This window comes from Equus asinus, chromosome 3 (assembly GCF_041296235.1).
Source record: "Equus asinus isolate D_3611 breed Donkey chromosome 3, EquAss-T2T_v2, whole genome shotgun sequence".
Lineage (NCBI taxonomy): Eukaryota > Metazoa > Chordata > Mammalia > Perissodactyla > Equidae > Equus > Equus asinus.
In genome coordinates this window covers 145,647,483-145,668,046 of record NC_091792.1, presented here as the reverse complement: position 1 = coordinate 145,668,046, position 20,564 = coordinate 145,647,483, and the positions used below count along the sequence as shown (strand labels likewise).

Genomic DNA, 20,564 nt, shown 5'->3' with positions numbered 1-20,564 from the left:
ACTTATTTGCAGTTAGTATGAAAAACATATATTAAAAAAGCTTCTATATAAATGATGAAAATTTTAGAAGACAAATCTAAGAAGTAACGATGCAAATGGAGTAGAAATTTAAAGTGAAATGAGTTCATAAGACAGATCTACTTCGTTTTATCTTCCTCTAAATTTTTCCTTTCTATTAGTTTCCCCCACCCCATATACATACATATTTAGGCCTCTCATATTTTAGCAAAATAAAATAATTTATTCCTCAACTTGCAGCCATCTAGCATGAGAAGTTCAGGCCCCTACACCCCTGAACTTCTCTCCTAAAGTTCATCAAGACTTTCCTTCTCTCTTCTCAATTTGCTAGATCATTTTGCATCATGTGCCACAAGGGGTTACTCCCTCCTTGAATTCCTCCCCCTCTTGATTTACTGACCCCACGTCCTTCTGGTTTTCCTCTCACAAATCCTTGGCCATTCTTTCCCAGTCTGCGCTTTGGGCTCCTCTTATTTCCATCTCCCTTAAATTTGAATATTCATGTTCCCTGGAGTTCTGTTATTGATTTGTTTCTCTCTTTAATCCACACTTGTATAGGCATTGCTGACATAACAGTGAATTAAAAAAATAAAGATAAAAATCTACCACCATGCAGCTTATATTCTAGTGAGGTGAAATAGACAACAGACACATAAAAAACATAAAGAGTTTATCAGGTGGCCCTAAGTGCTACAGGGAAAATTCAAACAAGGAGGCTGTACTTCTTTCCTGCTGCTGCTGTAACAAATGACTGCAAACTCAGCGGCTTAAATCAACAGAAATGAATTCTCTCACAGTTCTGGAGGCCAGAAGTCTGAAATCAAGGTATTGGCAAGACTCTACTCCCTTTGAAGGCTCTAGGGGAGAATCACTTCTTGCCTCTTCCAGTGGCTCCAGACCCTCATTGGCTTGTGGGAACATAATTCCAATCTCTGCCTCTGTACTCACATGGCTTTTTTCCTGTCTCCTCCGTGTATCTGTGTCTCCAAATCTCCCCCTCCTTGTAAAGATACCAGTTGTTGGATTTAGGGCCCATCTAAATCCAGTCTGGCTTCATCTTAATTTGATTACACCTTCAAAGGCCCTATTTCCAAATAAGGTCACATTCACAGGTTCTGGGTGGATGTGAATTTTTGGCAGACTCTATTCTACCCACTACAGAGGCTAAGGAGTGTTGGCTGCAGAGGTAAGTGGAAAAGATGTGGAACTCATTGAGGTATCCCTATGTGGATAGCTCATAGGACCTCAAACTCAACATACGCAAAGTGGAACTCAACATAATTGTCTCTTAACCCGAGCTTCTGAACTCTTGCAAATACTCACCCTGCTCATCAGCTAGAAAACTAGGAATCATCTTAGACTCTTAGCTCCTGCTCAACCTACTTCCATGTCCTAACAAACTCTACATCCTATTAATCCTACCTCCTAAAAAATCTCTCAACGTAGCCCCATCCCTATTTTAGGCCTTTTCTTTAGGCCATTCTTATTTCTGTCCACATTCTCTGCTCCCGTTTGCTACACTGCCTTAGTGGGAATTTCAGCAAGAACAATCTTGTCATGTTATTCCTTTGCATAACATCCTTTAATAGCTCTCAAGTATTTGAGATAAACTATTGTCTCTTTTATGAATAAATAGATACTTCACACAGTTTTTCTTAGCCAATGCTCCTAAAGAAGCTCTCATGATTCAAAAACCTTTTCTGTGTTTTCCAAAGGCTTTTTTCCTCTGAATCAACCAACATTCCCAGTTTCTTTCCCAGCTATCCAAACATTCCATAAACCAGCCATACTCAACTAGTCACCACTTGCTAGTCAGCCATGGCTACCACCATCATCACCCCTACCTCTTAATGAGTACCAACATCGTATCTGAAAGTATTTACTTGTATGTGCCTACTTTGTACGTGGAAGTTTTAATTTATATAAGAACCCTAATGAGGTAGGTGTTATGATTCCCATAGTGTAAACTAGGAAACTGAACACAAGAGCTTCTTCTTACCTGCAAGGTCCTTCATCATACCCAAGATACAGTGTTCTTACCTAAAAGTTAGGATTGATAATTTTCACCACATAGAACTGCCATTGTCAGGACTAGCTTAACTTAAAAAGATACTTTGTACAGACACTGGCACCTAGCAGGTCTTCAAGCGACGATAACAGTGATGACGAGAATCACCACACCTTATAATTTCCCGGAAGACGAGAATAAGGTGCTGAAGGGAACGGTTCTGCCTGAGGTAAAGCCAATCCTGAGCCTGCAACTGTATCGAAGAGCTGCTTTTGCCATCCAGACAGATATCTACCCCTTAGGCAGGGTGATCTAACACGACCACAGTGTAGGAATTGGAATCCATTGTTTCAATTGTCTTCATTTAACAAACATTCCTCCAGGATCTTTTATGTGCCAGATTCTGAGATTACATAGATTTATTTTTTTTTTAAAAAGGCCATGTCCTAAATATTTTATCACTTACAAAGACATATAAGTATATGTATATGTAAATATATATAAATCAATAATAATTTGCACCTATTCAATAAATATGTATTTGTTGAACACTTACTCTAAGCCCAGTGGTCTAATAGGTATGAACAAAAAAACAATCCCAACATTCCAGTCCACAAGGTAGAGGTTTACAATGTCAGTATGCAGACTGCATACAATATTCCTCATATGCTACCCATGTCCATTCATCTCTTTATTCTCCCATATTATTTGCATATGTCTCTATCCTAAACCAGTCCATAAGCAACTGGAGGAAAAAGTGTGTCTCTTGGATTTGTTTTATTTTTTAAACCCCTCACCGCTTCCCACCCCGGCCAAAGCAAAACAGTTAAAATAAAATTTAGCCCAAGGCTGATACCTGAAAAATGGCAAGTCATAAAACCACAGTTATTAAAGACAGCATGCAGATCACAAAAGAGAATAATAGTTATCCCTGTGAGCCTTCTCTGTGGCTACCCCAGGACCTCAGCACTGTCCAGGGCATGATCTCAGTCATGCATAGCAGTGGACTAATCTGTTGGCTGAGAGAAAATGATGTCCTTTTCTTCATGTCTGCTCTACTCTTCTGCACAGCTTTGGCACCATGAAAGAAGAGAGCGGAAGCTTTCTTGGGGGCAAGGGCTGGCCGGTGCTGAAACACCTGCCTAGAGTGTGTGGCCACTTTCATGACTTATAAGGAAGTTCTTTACTCAATGCTGGATCAACTCATAAGCACGTGATTAGGGCACTAGCAAAAGGTGACCCCAAATAGTTTTTCGAAAAAATTTGATATTTGAAACCGGGAAAAAAAAGCATTTAGGCAATCATTATAGGAAAATCCGAATGCCGTTCAATTTTCTTGCCTTGATTTTATTTAGAATTGATTTTCAATACGTCAGAAGGGAGTACCAAAGCCTTTTCAATATACAAGACTTTAGAAAGTTTTCACATGGTTCTGATTTAGAGTAAAAGTTAGGACCTATCTTGGATGAGACTACTGCCACTTACACAGTGAGATTCTGCTCTTTATAGCCTAGCTTTCTGTCTGTCAAGTTCATGGTATTTCATAGATAAATAATTAGGCCACAATAATTTATCAAAATTAATAAAGTTAAGCTATAGGTTTCTTCTTCAATTCAATCTTAACTATGATGTTTTTTAAGATAAATAATTCTATTTTTTTTTCTCAAAGATACCACAGGAAGATTTTTAAAAAGCTAGAACAGGTAACTGGATCCTGTTTAGTGGTTTTCAATTTCAAGTCACAACAAAAGAAATAGCCAACCAAGCATGAACAGGCTTTCGCATACATAAATGTCTTTAAGTTTCAAAGAGACAGAGCACATGCAAATGTCACCTTGAATGTTAAATGGAGCTTTTGATGTTCTTACACTGAATCTTCCCTAGGTTTTTCTCATACAAAAAATTTTACCAGTGCATTTTTCAGTATAAGTTCAAGCTCATTTAAAGGCTGGTGTTGACTAAAGAGAAGTAAGACAAGGAGGAGACAATGAAAGCTCATGTGTTTATTTTTCGTAACAGTGGACTCAGAGATTAGTCATAATTCATGAAGCCAAATCCAATCTGGCCTGTGTTTCTACCACTTTGTTGGTCACCACTAAATAACCAAGGTCACTACTGATCCTTTTTAAGTTTTATCATTCTTTGCCACAGTTCAGTGATGGCTACTGTCCTCAATCAACTGACAACAAAATGACAAGGCTTCAAGATACGATATTTATGGACAGACCTTTCCAACTATGTCTCTCGTCCCCACTGTTCTTGGTCACTGTGCACAGAACTAGCCCCTCCCGCTCTTTTATCACACAATCACATCTAAACTCCAGTCCAGACTGAACCTCTCACAGATTCATCAAGTATTCCAACTGGCCTCCCCATCAAACTCTTACCGTTGAGATTTCTGGGACCAACATTTCATCATAGCAACAAACCAAAACAAGGGAACAAAATCCTCCTTCCATATCCTCTTATTTTGTAGAAGATTCTTTCTATTGCCTGTCTTTACTAACATTTGGCTTAGCCCAGTCCTAAACAAACAAAAGACATGATGCCTCTGATGACCCCTGCCCCTAGAACTGAACTTCGACCTTTTTCTCCTAATCTTCATGTGGAAATTTGTTGAAATATTATTTTATGCTTATTTCTCCAATTTCTCATTGCCCGTTTACTATTTGATCAGGTAGAAATGATATCATCCTTTAGTCCCCTAGCAAAACTGTTTTTAACACACTCATCCACTATCCCCTATTCTTCAAATTCAAATGAGTCATTTTAAAGTCACTTATTGCACTTTTCCCTTGCATTTGACACTGTGGAAATTCTGGAATCCCTAAGATTTCCTGATATCTCACTCTAAATTTGTCACCAATCCTTCTTATCCTTCCTCACCCTTAAGTATTATTTTAATGCATTACTTCATCCTTGGCCTCATTCTACACACTTCCTGGAATGAGCACTTCCAAATTCTATGTCCTTTTTTGCCATCTCCATGCTGAGACTTGTTTATCTAATAGCCCACTAGGCAGATCCTCCTAGATTTCCCACGTTTCCCTCACTGCTAGATGTAAAATTGAAGCCTGTAATCTTCTCTACTAAATAGCATACATATCTTTTCTTCTTATCTGAATTATGGATACCATCCTCTCACTCAGTCACATGTACTGCAAATCTGGAGTCATCTTTGATCGTCCTCAATCTCACTTTCAACTAATCACAAAATGCTGCTAATTTTAGCTCAAATATTTATAGAATCTGTTGCTTACTCTCTACATCTGCTCTTTACACCTCATCCAATGACTACTGCTCTGGTTCAGGCTTTCATCAATGTTTGAACTCTTGCTATAGCACCCTAACTTTCCTCCCTATCTCTAGTTTTATTCTCTTCATATCTAAACCCCTAAGCAAAGCCCCATGAAGATGCAAAAATGACTGTGCCATTCCACTTTCTAGAATTTTTTCTTACAACAGCCTGATTGCACTTTATGTAGATCCCTGCATTCACCGACTATTTCGCAATGACGTGCCCCTGGTTTTACAGTGTTCTCCACCTGAAATGCCCTCCCGATCCTACTTTCAGTTACCTATTTTTCATTCATCCATTAAAACATAGCTCAACTATCATCTCCTCTAGGAAGCCTCCTTGTCCTTCCCAGGTTGAATGAGATACCATATCTAGTAGTACTCAAATGACCAATTGTTATTGCTGTCATTGAACTATTTTGTAATTATCTGTTCTTATAACTCTCTCCCCAACAACCTGTGAGCAATTTAAGGGAAGTGTCTGTATCTCATTCATCTAGGTGCTCCCAGTATCTTACAGGCTGCCAGGCATAAAATAATATTTTAAAAAATTAAATTGACAATTGAGGAGGTGATTTACTTTTGCTGTTATTTTTCCCATGAAAAACAGGGATAAGAGGTAGTTTTAATGTTCAGAGATTGGTAAAATCAAAGAGGTAAGTATTTTCTTCAGATCTTTATTTTTAAGTATTTAGGATATGAAACAGCATAAATTTCTTATGTAGTCATTTCGTATAAAGGATATTCAGATTGTTGCTCATTTCTTAGGAAAGTCAAATTTCTTAGAAAATAATTTCTGATTATCACCTAATTGAAACTTCCTTTTAACCAGTATTTTATCCAGGCCACTACTATTCATCCAGAGGATTGTTCTGATCATTATTTATTTCATCAGTCTTTGACCTACCTTTGCCCATGTTGTCCCACTTCCATCAAAGACTAATCGTTAGAAGAAAAAATAGACATTGACTGAATCCCTGTTGTAGGAAGGCAGAGCATAATTGTGGAAAGACCATAGGCTTGGAGATGAGCATACTGGAGTCCAATACCAAGCATTTAATGACTTGATAATATTGAGCAAGTTTCTCAACCACTCTGGGCCTCATTTCATCTCCTTTTAAAGTAGGAATAACAGTGCTACTCTATAGGATTATATAAGCTAATGTTTTTAAACTAGCTAGTATAATAATTTTATTTTCCTTTTCCCTATTTAGAGTTGATATGCAAGAACTAGATAGGAAAGCTTGAAATAACTAAATAAATGCTTGAATATTTTAACTTTTTGCTTGCTCTCTAATTCATATTCACACGTATAATGAAAACAGGGCTTCTCAAAAGTAAGATCACAGTAAAATAAAATAAAAGCTGATATAATATGAAATTGTTTTTTGCTGTCTTTGTAATGAATTTATTTCTGGTTTGCTTGACTTATTGCCAAAGTTTTGTCCTTGACTGTGTGAAAGTAGAAATTGGATGAACTTTTCTTAATTGGCCAAAGAAAAAGTGCCACAAAGCAAAAGTTACAAAAGAGAGATACTCTTGAGAGCCTAGCACAGACAGAAAGTTGCAAATGGAATATTCTGGTGCCAAAGGAATGGAGAAATAAGGACAAAAGAAGAGGACTTTTTAAAGAAAAAAATTCTCTCATTATGAAGACTGATTATTTAAGCAAGGTTAGTTTTTTGAGGCTTATGGATCTGTTACGTTTAAGATGGCAAACAACAAAATGTTACTGCTAATTAGACATCCAATGAAATGTCACATAGAAAAGGTAACTATTTTAAAGAATGTTATGTATTCTTGTATTTAAAATGCCATTGCTATTAGTTTTGAAACAGAGCTCACTGACAAAACAGCAATGAATATATGTTCCAGAGAGGGAGGTAGAAATATTTTACGATGTGTCCAGTACATTAAACTATGAGAAAAATGTTGTAGTGACCTTTCATCCTTCATTTGAAATATTCACACTTTACCATTTCTATAGTGATCTAGGCCAGGAATTATTTTGGTTTAGGCAGATCTGACCCCAGGCAGATTTGGAAGCAATAACAAAATGTATGTATAAGGGACCTATTCTGTGCCAAGTTCTGCTCTAGACTCTGAGGAAAGGCAGTGAACAAAACAGGTAAGGTTCCTGGCCCCATGGAGGTTACATTCTAGTCAGGGAAGACTTGCAATAGGGAAATCAGAATGGAACGTGATGTCCTGTAGTAACAGGTGCTATGAAGAACGAAAGTAGTGTTTGGAAATTGTCATTTCCCTGACCAGCCATTATAGTAATAACGGATGGTCCGCTAAGGTTTCTCTGAGGAGCTGATATTTAAGAAGAGATCTCACTGAACAGAGGGAGCAAATGTGGATATCTCAGGCAAGAGTCCTGCAGGGAGAGGCGAGCACATTTGGCTGTGGTCCCTGTCTTGCCTCCCCTTGCTGCAGTCCTTGGCCACTGCTTCACTGCGTAGGTGAGTGAGGAGAGAATTAAGAATCGTGTGCTGGGCGCTGGGTAAGCCGCATAATAAATGCCATCTCATTTCCCCATCCCAACCAACACGTAAGACAGGTTGAATTTTCCTCCATCCTCCAGGAAGAACAACGGGGATTCATGAAACTGAAGAAACTCATCTAGAGTCTTTCAGCTAGTCAAAACTATTACTAACCCAGTCCCCAGAGTCTATGCAATATTGCATCCCTGAGGACTCCGAAGGCCAATACAGTCATAGAAGTAACTGTAATGCTTACTCTTTATTGACAGCATGCTGAGCACTAGATGCTTTCTGTGTATGATCTCCTGAGGTCCCCGCCACACGTCCATGAGGCAGAACTCAGATAACAAAACTAAGGCTAGGGAGGGTTAAATAACTTGTTCAAAGTGATGGTGGGTCAATAATAAAAGCTAATCCCTGCTATTTCATTCTCTCTAAGGACCTTATGCATTTTGCCTGAGGTTGTTGATTTCAACTATGAGTCAGGATCAATGGGTTTGATTAAGAAACACATTTATGAAAATAGTAAAATCTCAAAGTACAGATGTAGAATGTATAAACAGGTATTGCATTTATTTTTTGGATTAAACTTATAATTACTTATTCAATCATTTTATCCTGACACACTATTGCATTTCCTTTAAGTCAGAGCCAACCAAATGTATTTGGTGAGAAATTCAGTGTTGTTATGCTGGTCTCTGTTCTTCGGAAGACAAGAGGCTGCCAAGACATTGGTCTGTGGAGCCTCAGCTACAAATGCTCTTAGAAAGCAGCAGTGTGCGTGCCAACCAATGTACACCCTACAAGGCTTTAGTCTCTTCTTATGGATGCTGAGCATCTATAAATAGCCTAGGCTACCATTTGTGGCAGAAGCAATATGTTAGTGAGTAAGAGCTGAGGTTCAAATCCCTGCTCTGCAATTGGCTACAACTTATTTGCAGCCTACTGCAGCTTTTTTTGTTACATGCTCATTATGTAGCTCAGTGCTCATTATGGGCCAGGGAATATTCCACTCATTTTACGTTTAATCCCCCTAATGGTCCATAGATGGATTATTAACCCCACTTTATGGAGTAGAAAACTGAGCTCAGAGAGGAAAAACAAATTGTTAATGGCCATACAATTAATAAACTGCAAAGCTGGCGTTTGAACCCCAGGTGTCTCTGATTTAATACCCTGTGTTTCCCTCATTAAATGACATTGCAGGAGTAAAGAGGGGCAGCATTGCAACTCTGCAAGAAAGAAGATCAGCTTTGTAATAAGGGCTAGGCATGCAGGTCCTGGACAAACTCAACAAGGCACTATTTCCTCAGTTCTCAGATTATTGGTGATTTTTATTAGTAGCCCAGTCTAGGATCAAATGTGCAGGGGGTATATTCTTGGGAGTGTTAGGAAGAGTATAGGTGCCAGAGAGAAGGATAAAAATGTTGATTCTGAGAACTAGAATAAGGAATAAATTAGGAAAGTGAATCAAGGTAATCACAGGATGCCTGGCCAGTTGCTTCACCTGAGATTTTGTCTCCTCCCCATTCTATAAAAGGGGAATAGCCATACCTAACTCATTAGGTGGTTATGATCAAATGTGTGAACATAAGTACAGCATCCAGCTCTATCCTGTGCATACACAGACTCACCATGGCCCCCAACCCAGCCCTACATTGAACATTCTCCATCTTTCTCAGCTGCAGAGGCCCTGCAGGGGCCCCTCTGGCCACCTTGTGCCATCTAGAGAAACATTTCCATGTCTCTGCTGAGAATGACTTGTATCCAGGCTGTGGTCTTGCAGAGGACAAGACGCACCTTGAACGTGACTGCAACTGCATTTCCATAAACCAAGGACTGTCCTCTCCCTCGGCAGCAGCCTTGGCCATTTCACTCCCTGTGATTAGTGGACAATCAGAGGGGATTATACATCCCTCAATGACTGAGAATTCAGGTCTTGACAAGACATAATGGAAAATCCGCTTGTGCTTTACCAAATGATAAAAAAACTAAAATATAGTCATTTATTTTATCTTTATCAGCCCAGATGTTTTCTTCTCAAACGCAAATCCATAGAGGCTTGTCCACAGTGACAATGCTCTGCACTCATCCTGGCAGAGACAAAGAAGGCTGCGAGTCAGCTGAGGTGCTATCCCCAGGTTTTGCATGGCTCCAGGAAAAACAGCAGCTTGTCTAAGCCTCAGGCTACTCATCTACTGCCAGATAACCCTTCCTCTGCTTTCATCCCAAGATAAACCAAGATAAAGATGAGCCAGGAGGGTATGGACACTATATCTAGTCACTTACTCGTATGTAAAAATGACACTTACTTTTGAGGAACTCAAAATTCTGTTTTTAAAGCCACTGTTTGCCAAATACCCCTTCCTTACTAAACTTAAATTATGTATTGCCTGTCTCAGATACAGCTAGATCCCCATGAAACAGCTCAATCAGTCTAAGTGACCTCCCGCAAAATCACAGCCCAAGTAGGGGTGCACCTGGGAGGGGAACCTTAGCCTCGGAACTGTAGCTCATTAGAGCAATGCTTTTCCAATTCTACCACGTGCCTATGAATCTTAGGGGACTGAGCCCATCAAAAGTCAGTTTAGCTCTAATGCACACTCTGGAGTGTAGTCCATGAATCAGCGTCTTGGGAATCACTGGAACCTATTAACACTTGTTAAAATGCAGAGTAGCAGGCCCCATCCACACTTACTGATTCAGGACTGCAATTTAACAAGAACCCTAAGAAGTACTGCCTTGGAAATCGTTCAACCCCTTCATCTTCCAGGAAGGGAAACTGAGTCTCCATCAAGTGACTTGCTAGAACATCCCACAACCAAATTCAGTTTAGATTCCAGGATTCCAATTCAGCCGTGTGACCTTTGACGCTATCATGAACCTCTCTGGGCTTTCATTTCCGTATCAGTAAAATGAGCATACTCACAATGCCTGCCTCCTTTAGGTATAAAATATGATAATATCTGCAAAAGCACTTTATCAACATCAAAGCCTTGTGCAAACAAATGTGTAGGCCATTATATGAAGCCAAACTAACTTGAATCCTCAAAGATTGTGTGTGTGTGTGCCCACACGCACGTGCGCGTGTGAGTTCTAGGTACCGAACTGGGCCATATATGACAAATTTTGCCCTACTTAATTTAGAACGTAACCTAATTCTCAGACTAGTTGCCAAAAAAAGAATTCTTTTTCCTCTAAATCTCAGAAGGGCTCCTAAAATGGATGGGCCCTTGGGGACTCCCTGACATGTTTCTGCTGGCACAGAGTCAAGGCAGCCTGAGATCATGCGGCTTTATATCAGACGGTGTCAGATCTGGGGGCATGGGCTCAGGTGGACAGACTACAAGAAAGAGGTGGGCAGCCTTTCTTTTTTTTTTAAGTTCCTGAGAGCCACTCAAATCAAGTGTGGCTTTGTGGAGAAAGAGAAAGAGAGAGGAAAATTAAAAGTTTGGGAGAAGATGAAGAGGACAAAGGTGGGGAGGAGAGTCCTGCTGACAGTACCCATCGATTTCCTGAAGAAATATTTATTGAGAAATTTCTATGTGGCAGACATTGTTCTAAGTATTTTGGACATAGTCGTGAACAAGGCCAGTAAGGATGCCATCCTTAGATATCTTATGGTCCAGGGGTGGTGGTGAAGAGAGGGAAACACATGGAAGCAAACAAATGACTAGAACAACTTGGGGTTGCAAAAAGTGCTTTGAGGGACATAGTGACTGAGGTTCTACTTGTGACTGGACGGTCAGGGTGGATCCTCTGAGATGAAAATTCAACTGCGACCTTAAAGACAAGAGGCTGTGTGCACACGAGGAGAAAGAACTTCCCAGGCAATGGCAGCACTCCGAGGTGAGAAGGAGCTTGGGAGTTTTGAGGAACAAAGAGAAGGGTGGTGAGCAATGAAGGTAGAGGCAAGGCAGGAGAAGTTGACCTAAGTTAGTTCAGATAGGGCTTCTGGGTCATGGTCAGGCGTGTGGATATCAGTGTGAGTGCAGTAGAATATCACTGCCATCCAACTAGTGATCTACCCAAGCGCAGGAATTACAATGTCAGAATCTCAGTGCAGCAGCGCAGGCTAGACTTTAAGCAAGGGAATACTGGCATCTTTCTTCACTTTTCTTCCTACCTTTCATACATTCTTCCTTTAAGATGCTTACTAAACACTTCTTATATGCCAGCTACTGTTTCTGTGAGTAGAGCATTTGACTAACTTTCTTATCAAGTTCAATTCATCTCTATGAATTAGTACCAGACACCTAATCAAAAGCAATCAATGGTCCCCTGTGGCCACAACTTGGGTTTGTTGCACTGCAGAACTTGTTACCTGTAAAACTAGGATTCCATCCATCTTTATTGAATAAGAATCTTCAGGGTGGGCCTGCCTATGTGTGTTTTTAACACTTTCCACAAATGATGCTGAGAACCACGCACAGACTCCTCTCTGAGCCTCTCCAAGGTACCTGGCATCTCTTCCCTACTTCATTCAATTACCATTGCCCTTATTATTGAGGGACCGGTTCAAAGTCCCTGTCCTCTGTTATCAAGTCCCCACAAACATCTCTAACTCATGCTACTCTGAGTTCTATTCCTGGACATTAAGTTCTCACTGGTCACCCCTCCCAGCTGGAGGATAGTGTCTTGAGGACTTGGGCTGATCCTTTCTCATTTCATCCTTCCAGTACCTAGCCTTCTGCTCTCAGTGGAAACTTAAGAAATGGTTATTGCTGATGATAAAAGCAGCTTCAACATAGAGAAGCCTCAGAAGGCAAGGATGCCTCTTCACTTTATTCTGGTTCCCTCCTGGATGGGGAGAAATAATCAGAACAATAACAATAATCAACCAATGACATTCATAACAGTTAGTTTGTACTGAGCACTTATTGTGCGCCAGACACTGGGGTAACTGCATGCAGCACCTCATAGCCTGATTTGTTCCTCATCGAAGCCCTACCTGCAGTCTCCTGGATTTGATCCTTAGAGGCTCAGCCTGGTAGGAATTGCTCACAGTGAACTTGGCTCCCAGTTTCAATTTGAGCACTGACTGATAGAGTCATCCTTCTCAAGCTCTCTGAGCCTCAGTTTACACATTTGGAACAATGCGATGATAAACCCTAGACTTTTCTCTTTTCCAGGGTTGTTGTGAGGATCAAATGAAGAAACGGAGCAAGGGCCATGAAACTATGTGTTAAAGAAGGATAGACATGAAAATGAAAATGAAGACAAATCACTCTCATTTCTGGGGCAACACAAGAATTCCAAAAGCAACAGCCAGTTCACTTTCCTGCTCCAGAATTGTGACCTTCTTTATTTGCAATATTGCCAAGTTACTAGATAAGTCTGAACTTATCTGAGAAACAGGTCATAAGTGAAAGAGAGTTTGATTCAATGTAATATTGGAAGGCTGAAAAGCCTAGAAAAGTAAAATCCAATAAGTATTGAGCAAGGTCCTTCAATAACCTTTATTTTTCAATTAATTAAGGGGGCGTTTCCCCGAGTCAAATAACAGGCTGGAGTTGGCAGGGCCCAGGGCTCAGCTCTCATCTCTGCTCCTCTCTTCCATGCTAGCTCTGAGTGGACTCTTCTATCCTGGAGAAGGGGATGCCACCCACCCTACCTGGCTGGAGGGAGAATCTTCATTACGCTCCGCAGCATGGCAGCTGCCAAGGAAAGGAGTCCCAATCTACTGGAAACACCTCTCTGCCTGGTAATCTTTAACTAAACTCACAGTTCAGGATGTGGCTTTTGGGAGACAGGCCTGGGGGTCCCCCAAGGAGAAGTGAGTGCATATTATTTGAGTGGAATCACCATCACTGCTGTTTGAAATTTCATTATTCGAGATGATTCATTTTGTTTTCTCCTGAGTTTTGTGTTTTTTTTAAATTTTAAATAATGGTAAGATCTCTGAGAATGGTAATAAATAAAGTGTTAATATCTTAGTGCCAATTTGCTTACTGGATCTTTTTTCTCACAGGAAGAAAGATATGAGGCTTTAGAGAATACATTTCAAGCAGTGTGTCCTCAGCTCACTGAATGCCCACAAGCCGCCTGTACCGTAGGAGCTGAAGGTCCGAGGGGACGATAACTGCCCACAGGTCACAGCTTTCGGTGGAGTGATGTGTTGAGCACATATCTTTGTATAAATGTGGCTCTCTTCCTACCATTCCTTACAGCCATCCTGAAAAATGAGCCTGTGATTATACAGACTGCTTGGAAGAGAGGGAGAGACTGAGGTTGAGACACTTTGAAAAAAGTCCTTTGTAAATACTAAAGCCACCAGTCACAATATTTTTTTGTTGCACCTGGAAAGTTACTAATGGAAAGTACTTTGCTTGCATTGGTTTAAAAAACAGTTCCAATACCCTTAAATGTCATTCTAATAGACTCCTTGTGGGAGAGCTGACTATGGGTTCATCCATTTGGGTTTTCTGCCCACATGGTTTGATTATTAGATGAGATAGATTTTATCGACCACCCATGGGAATGCTGATTCTTTCTCTGTAGAGGAAAGAGATATCCAGGGAAATGTCTTCTTTTCCTGCAAGATCTAGAGCCATTAGCCAGTGTAACTATCTATTATCTTAGCTACTTGATCTTCTTACTTTTTGCCTTTTCTCTTGACTTTGAGTAATAATGTTGAGTAGAAAGTGAAAAACTTGCCAAAAGGTTCATTTGATTCATTTGCTATGGATTTTTTATTCTATCATATTTCCTGGCTAGAATGAATACGACTGAGTTCCTTTTAATCTCCATTGCTGTTTTCGATATTGGAAAACATTCCACTCATAGCCGTTCTGCAATCAAAATCCCCAAGTCACTGAGGAGAGATCTAACTAGATTTCTGGTGGCGATTTAATGCCAAGTTGATGCAATCAATGCTCTGTACAGGCGGGTGTGATGCCATTAGAGCCTTTCCCCCTTTGTAGGTTCACAGAATATCTTTTCTAAGCAGTGGAGAGTCATGCGATGTTGAAGCCAATGAAATTATAGCCTCCAAATCAAATTCTGCAGTTATTAATGCAATCATAGCCTTTTGCTCCAGGACTCTTACAAAACCAACTTGACTTCTCCAAACCAATTTGATGCTGGAATGCTCAAGGAGAAAACTCACATTAAAGGCAGGGTGCATAGCTTTGCTACAACACTCTGTTGGTTTTGCTAGTTTTTTTTCTGTTATCCATTTCAAAATATTCACACTCTTTTATGGAATATGATTCTAGAGTGATATGGGGATCTATTTGTTATGGACTGAATGTTTGTGTCCCCCCCAAAACTCATGTTAAAACCCTCTAGCACCCAGTATGACTGTATTTGGAGATGGGGCCTCAAAGGAAGTAATTAAGGTTAAATTAGGTCATAAGGATGGGGCCCTAAACCAATAGAGTCTCCTTAGAAGAGACACCAGAGAGCTCTCTCTCTCTCTCTCTTTCTTTCTCTTTGGACGCACAGAGGATCCAGTGAGAAGGCAGCCATCTACAAGCCATGTAGAGAGCCCTCACCAGAACTTGACCATGCTGGCACTCTGATCTTGAACTTCCAGCCTCTAGAACTGTGAGAAAATAAATGTGTGTTGTTTAAGCCACCCAGTCTATGGTATTTTGTTACAGCAGCCTGAGCTGACTAATCCAAAATTAATCTTAGAAATACTAAATATTTGAATCAATTTGGTTGAAAGTATCAGATGAATTATTTCAAAATCCTTGTTGGTAGAAGTGTTAGATGAATTCTTCTAAAATCCTTACAAATGTGATTAGAATTAATATTAAGTTAATACTGAGGAGAAACCTTTGATCATCTAGAAATGATTAAGCATATGATCTTTTTAAAAAAAATCTCAAAGGAGAACTAGCAGCTTCTGGTCCTGTCGTTTCCTTTCTAATAGAAGACTAAATACTTCCTCCCTCTCTCTCCCCTTTGCCCCATAAACACACTCATACACCTTTTTTGAATAGGCATCATCTACTTCTGTTTAAAGGTAGTAAAGTGTCAATATAATTGAGACCAGATTAACAACATATTCTATTCATTTGAGTGGTATACCTGCATTAATGTGTTTTACTGAGTTAATAAATTTACTTTTATGATGGAAGAAAGAAAGAAAATGAGAGGAGAAAGATTGGGGCTTACTTAAGTTGTTGAAGATAGCACAGTGGGTTTGGAAACTGAGCAGTCCAAAAGTATTTACTCAGGGGACCTAGGTTTCTTTCTTTTTTTCCTTCTCCTTTTAAAATATATGATAAATTTGATAAAGAGAAAACTTGGTTCTCCTCCAGCAACAATAATAAACATATGCTTTGCTTATTGTCACATTCCCATAGGTGACATGGTGTCTGGCACAGAGCGGACACTTTATAAAAAGGTACAAATGAATGATTATTAATGAAAAATCTGGCTGTACTACAAATACTTCTTAATAAGAGAAAAAGGAAAAATGTGACTTCTCCTTTTGTTATTTATCTATGACAAACTTCATAGTAGAAGGGATTAAGTATTTTAATCCATACTCTATTAATGTTTTAAGTATTTTAAGCCATAATGGTATTTTAATCATAACCTATTTCAAGGCATTTTTCTTCCTCAAAATGATAGTGATTCACCAAAAAAAAAGGAGAGATTATGGCTAAGCATTTTCATCGATTCAAATATTCAAGGAGCAAAGGGCATTTAATTTTATTATTCAGATTTAGAATTATATTTTCATTATCATCTCAAAACTCCTTAATACAATGACAGTGATTATTTAAGAATTCAATTATCACAGTATAAAGCACTAAAGTTATTACCACATTTATTCTTCCCTAGCCACTACCTTCAAAAATATAGAATTTAACTATCTAGTAATAGAAACCTTTACAAGAAGTAAATTTTCCTAAATCAAAAACTATGGGTTTAAAAGCTGTAAGAGGGGCCGGCCCGGTGGTGCAGTGGTTAAGTTCTCACGTTCTGCTTCGGCAGCCCAGGGTTCGCCGGTTCAGATCCCGGGTGTGGACATGGCACTGCTTGGCAAAGCCATACTGTGGTGGGCTTCCTACATATAAAGGAAGCTGGGCACGGATATTAGCTCAGGGCTGGTCTTCCTCAGCAAAGAGAGGAGGATTGGCAGTAGTTAGCTCAAGGCTAATCTTCCTCAAAAATAAAATAAAATAAAATAAAAGCTATAAGAAATCATATAAGATTCAGAAATATTGAGATTGTTTTCCTATTTAGAAATGATTCATAATAGAAAGCATAACTTCTCCCCTTACCTGACTTCATACAACTTTTGAATTACTAATCTGTCATAATAATTTTATACCAGATCCAAAAAATTAATGATTGCTTTAATATTACAACAATCCTAAGGGATGAAGACCTTGAACTTGTATAACTTGCCAAGGTCCACAGAGTTGTTAAATGGTACAGTGTGAATTTGAATCTTTGTCTGTTTGACTTAATAGTCTTTCTATTCAGCCAGTGAAGTGTGAGTTTCCTTTTCTTCCTCTGTCATCCACCCCAAGGGCTACTGTGTCTCCTCTGGAACCTCATAATGGCTTTGTACAGAGTTCATTTATTGCGCTTTGCAACTTGAGAGCCTTCCATATCACGGGAACACCAGCACAGTGCATAATTAATAATAAATACATTGTATATAATAATAAATATGCTGTGATTTATTGAATGAATGGATGACGTTAACCAAATCCATCTTTGCATTCCTCAGCCACACATGCTCGTTCTAACCTTACTAATGTTCCCCTAAATTGGTCTTCTCCATGAAGAGTGTTAAAGGAGAATCATTTTCAATTGCCAAAAGTGGGTCAGCCCATATTCTTCTTCCCCTAGAAATATGATTCAGTCTTTGCCCTAGTGAGAGTGGGTCATGCAGGTTAGCAAGTATAGTCACACGGAACCCTTCCCTGTGTTTTTCTGAAGAAACAGGCAGCCTTTCTATGCAGGATTTAAGGATAACATTGTGTAGAAATCATAAATCAACACCCCCATCAAAGCTCTAGGCACATCCATTCTTTGTGATGTACGGCTGCATACTCTCAGAGCAAAGCTATTTTTAAGAAGAAATATCAGCTCAAGTGAACACAGGAACTCAAGTTAGAAAGTGATGACAAGAACATAAAAATCTGATGGGTTCAATGTAATAAACTGAGTCCGTGGTCCATAAACAAGTACACCTTCTAAATTGCTACAAATTCACTTCTTAGGATTCTGTAAGCATGGAAAAAATATGCTCTTTTATAAAGAAGTCTTGGGGAGATCTCTTAAAAGCTTGATCCCACTAAGCCTGAGGCCATGACATATGATGTTATTTTGTGCAAACTGAACACTGAATTAATGTCTTTTGATAGGATGATTGAGATTTTAAAGCCAAATCAATAGATATTAACTTAATGTATATCAAGTACTGTACAGGGTGTAGAAATGATTAAATCTTCAAATAATTTACAGTTTGCTTTATTCAGTAAGGCATGAGCATCATGACGATGCTAAGAAGTCAATCAAGATATAATTAAACAATTAAGCAATAACAACATCAAGAGTGCCACAAGGTATGATGGAATAATCTACCAACCAAGCTGGTAAGTGGCAATTGACTTACGGGATATAAGTAGTATTCACACAACTCTGATTGCTTTATACCCATACTGCTGGCAGACATCACTAATCAGTCACCAGGTTTATCCTGCTGGCCGGATGCCTCACTCAAATTTTTCTCAATTCTATCTCTTTGGCAGTCAATTAGCTAGAGCTGCCTGGCAAGATGAAATCACTTTGTCATCTCTGTCTTATATCATTCCTCACATCCCCAATCATTATTTACCATCCTCTTGGATTCTTGGCAGATAGTCTACATTGTTTCACCTAACATCAATTTCAAGCTCCTTCTTGAGAGTGATCCTTTGTTATGGAGACTGGAAAGTTAAATACATCTAATCCAGACTCCCTTGCAGCTAGCATTCTGTATTTCAGTTCCATCTAAATTTGGAGCAGAGACAAGAGAGGCAGGGCTAAGGCAGAGGCAGCGGGATCTGTGATCACAGCTCCTGGATACAGAGCTCTCATGTTGCAGTGGTCAGCTGTGCTAATCACGTCAGAAATGGGTGAGTCTGGGAGCTAGGAGTTGTTCCTAGAAACCTCTCCTAGATTTTGTTCCTCCAGCCCTTCCCGCTAGTTTGTAAGCCACCTAATACTAGGTAATAAAGTTCTTTCTTCTGCAATCTGATAGAATGCACTTATCTATAATTGAACCCTAACCTATATAACCTTTGGCCCCTAAAAAGCTTTTAATATATAGTCTGTCTAGAACTTAGTGGAATAGGTTTCTACTTCCTCCTTATCTGGAAAGTAGATTTCTGTGAATGGACACTGAAGTCACAATAAGTATTGGAAGACTTCAGCCATGAGCTCTGCAGCTAAGAGTCTGACTTTGTACAATGCCCCCAATGCCTCTGAGCCTCCAGGTCCTCATCTGTAGAAAAAGAGGATTAGTCCTGATTAATGCCAAGGTTGTTTCCATCTCCAGCATTCTTTACACTTGATAAAATGATTTTCCAATATGTCCCTTTAAATAACTAGTTATCCAAGACATTAAAAAAATCTACTTATCATCTACTCTGCAACCTTTTTGCATAAAGTGAAATCATTTTTTTTGGAGATATAATTGATCACACATGAGAGAGTGGTGACTTGAAGCTGCTTCTGAGATAAGCAGATAAAGTCTGAGATAAGAAATTTTAGGGATCTTAATGCTATTTTACAGATACAGAAACTGAGGTCCATTAAGGAGAAATTACCTAAATTCATACATCTATGGGATGACACTCATTTCTTCTTATTCTAACTTTATTTATTCCTTTTTCCAACTTGACCAGAGAGAAAAAGGGAAGAATAAGTGTGACTTTAGGTGCTTATAATTTGAATGGAATGAAGGAGATAAACTATGGGTTTACATTTTTAATCCTCAGCAATGCTCGTTTATTAAATGACGAGCCCTGTGCAATGTCTCTTTGTGTATTCTTGATACTTGCCAACTTCAGACATCTAACACTTCATGTCTATGCATGATTTTCTAGATTTGATTGTAAACCTTTTGATAAGGATCTGCTTTTCCTTTCTCAGTGAACCCCAGTGTGCCTTCCATTACCTAGGCATTCAATAAATGTTTGCTACTATTTAATTGTTATACTTAATAGCAAATAAACTTTTCCCACTGAAAAGAGTCAGATAGATAAAAATTCAGAGCATTTTTTGTTAAAGTTTGCTATGACTTCATTATTATTATCTAGTTATTCTTTTGTTAATTTTCCCAACCTCATTTGAGATGATGTTAAAAAATGTATTCACTGCAGAAGAATAAAACAATAGATCTAAAAAATGAGTGACAAGACAAAAACTAAAACAAAATAAAACCTGGTTAAAGAAACATATTATAATGCTTTTAGTCAATAGGCAATTAGTCAATATGGGTTTTAAATTTGACATTAAGCTTCCTAGCAGCCAAAGCAAGAAGAAAAACATAAACCCTGACAAAAAAAATAGTGACCACCGCACATCAATTTATAAGTTGCTTAAGACAGTTTTTTGCTAGAACTGAGTAGAATAATATGGTGAAACAAGCACCTAACAAAAGTAAGAATAACATAAATGATTACTAACACTTGCATAGCATCTATAATATAAAAAGCATTTTTAAATACATTAAAGTTCACCTAAGGCACACAAAAATTCTGATGTATGTATTATGTTTATTAGCAGTGTTCCAATTT

At 38.9% G+C, this 20,564-nt stretch overlaps 1 protein-coding gene and 1 long non-coding RNA gene across 9 annotated transcripts in view; one reads left to right on the top strand and one right to left on the bottom strand.

The window, feature by feature from the left end:
- The window catches only part of KCNIP4 (potassium voltage-gated channel interacting protein 4), a 1,061,619-nt gene that overhangs the window by 181,919 nt on the left and 859,136 nt on the right, over window positions 1-20,564 (bottom strand). The window lies entirely within an intron of this gene.
- LOC139044995 (uncharacterized) lies at window positions 6,859-15,382 on the top strand. Its single transcript, XR_011502485.1, has 4 exons — window positions 6,859-6,996; window positions 13,375-13,513; window positions 13,781-13,874; window positions 15,256-15,382. It is a non-coding gene; the product is annotated as an uncharacterized lncRNA (long non-coding RNA).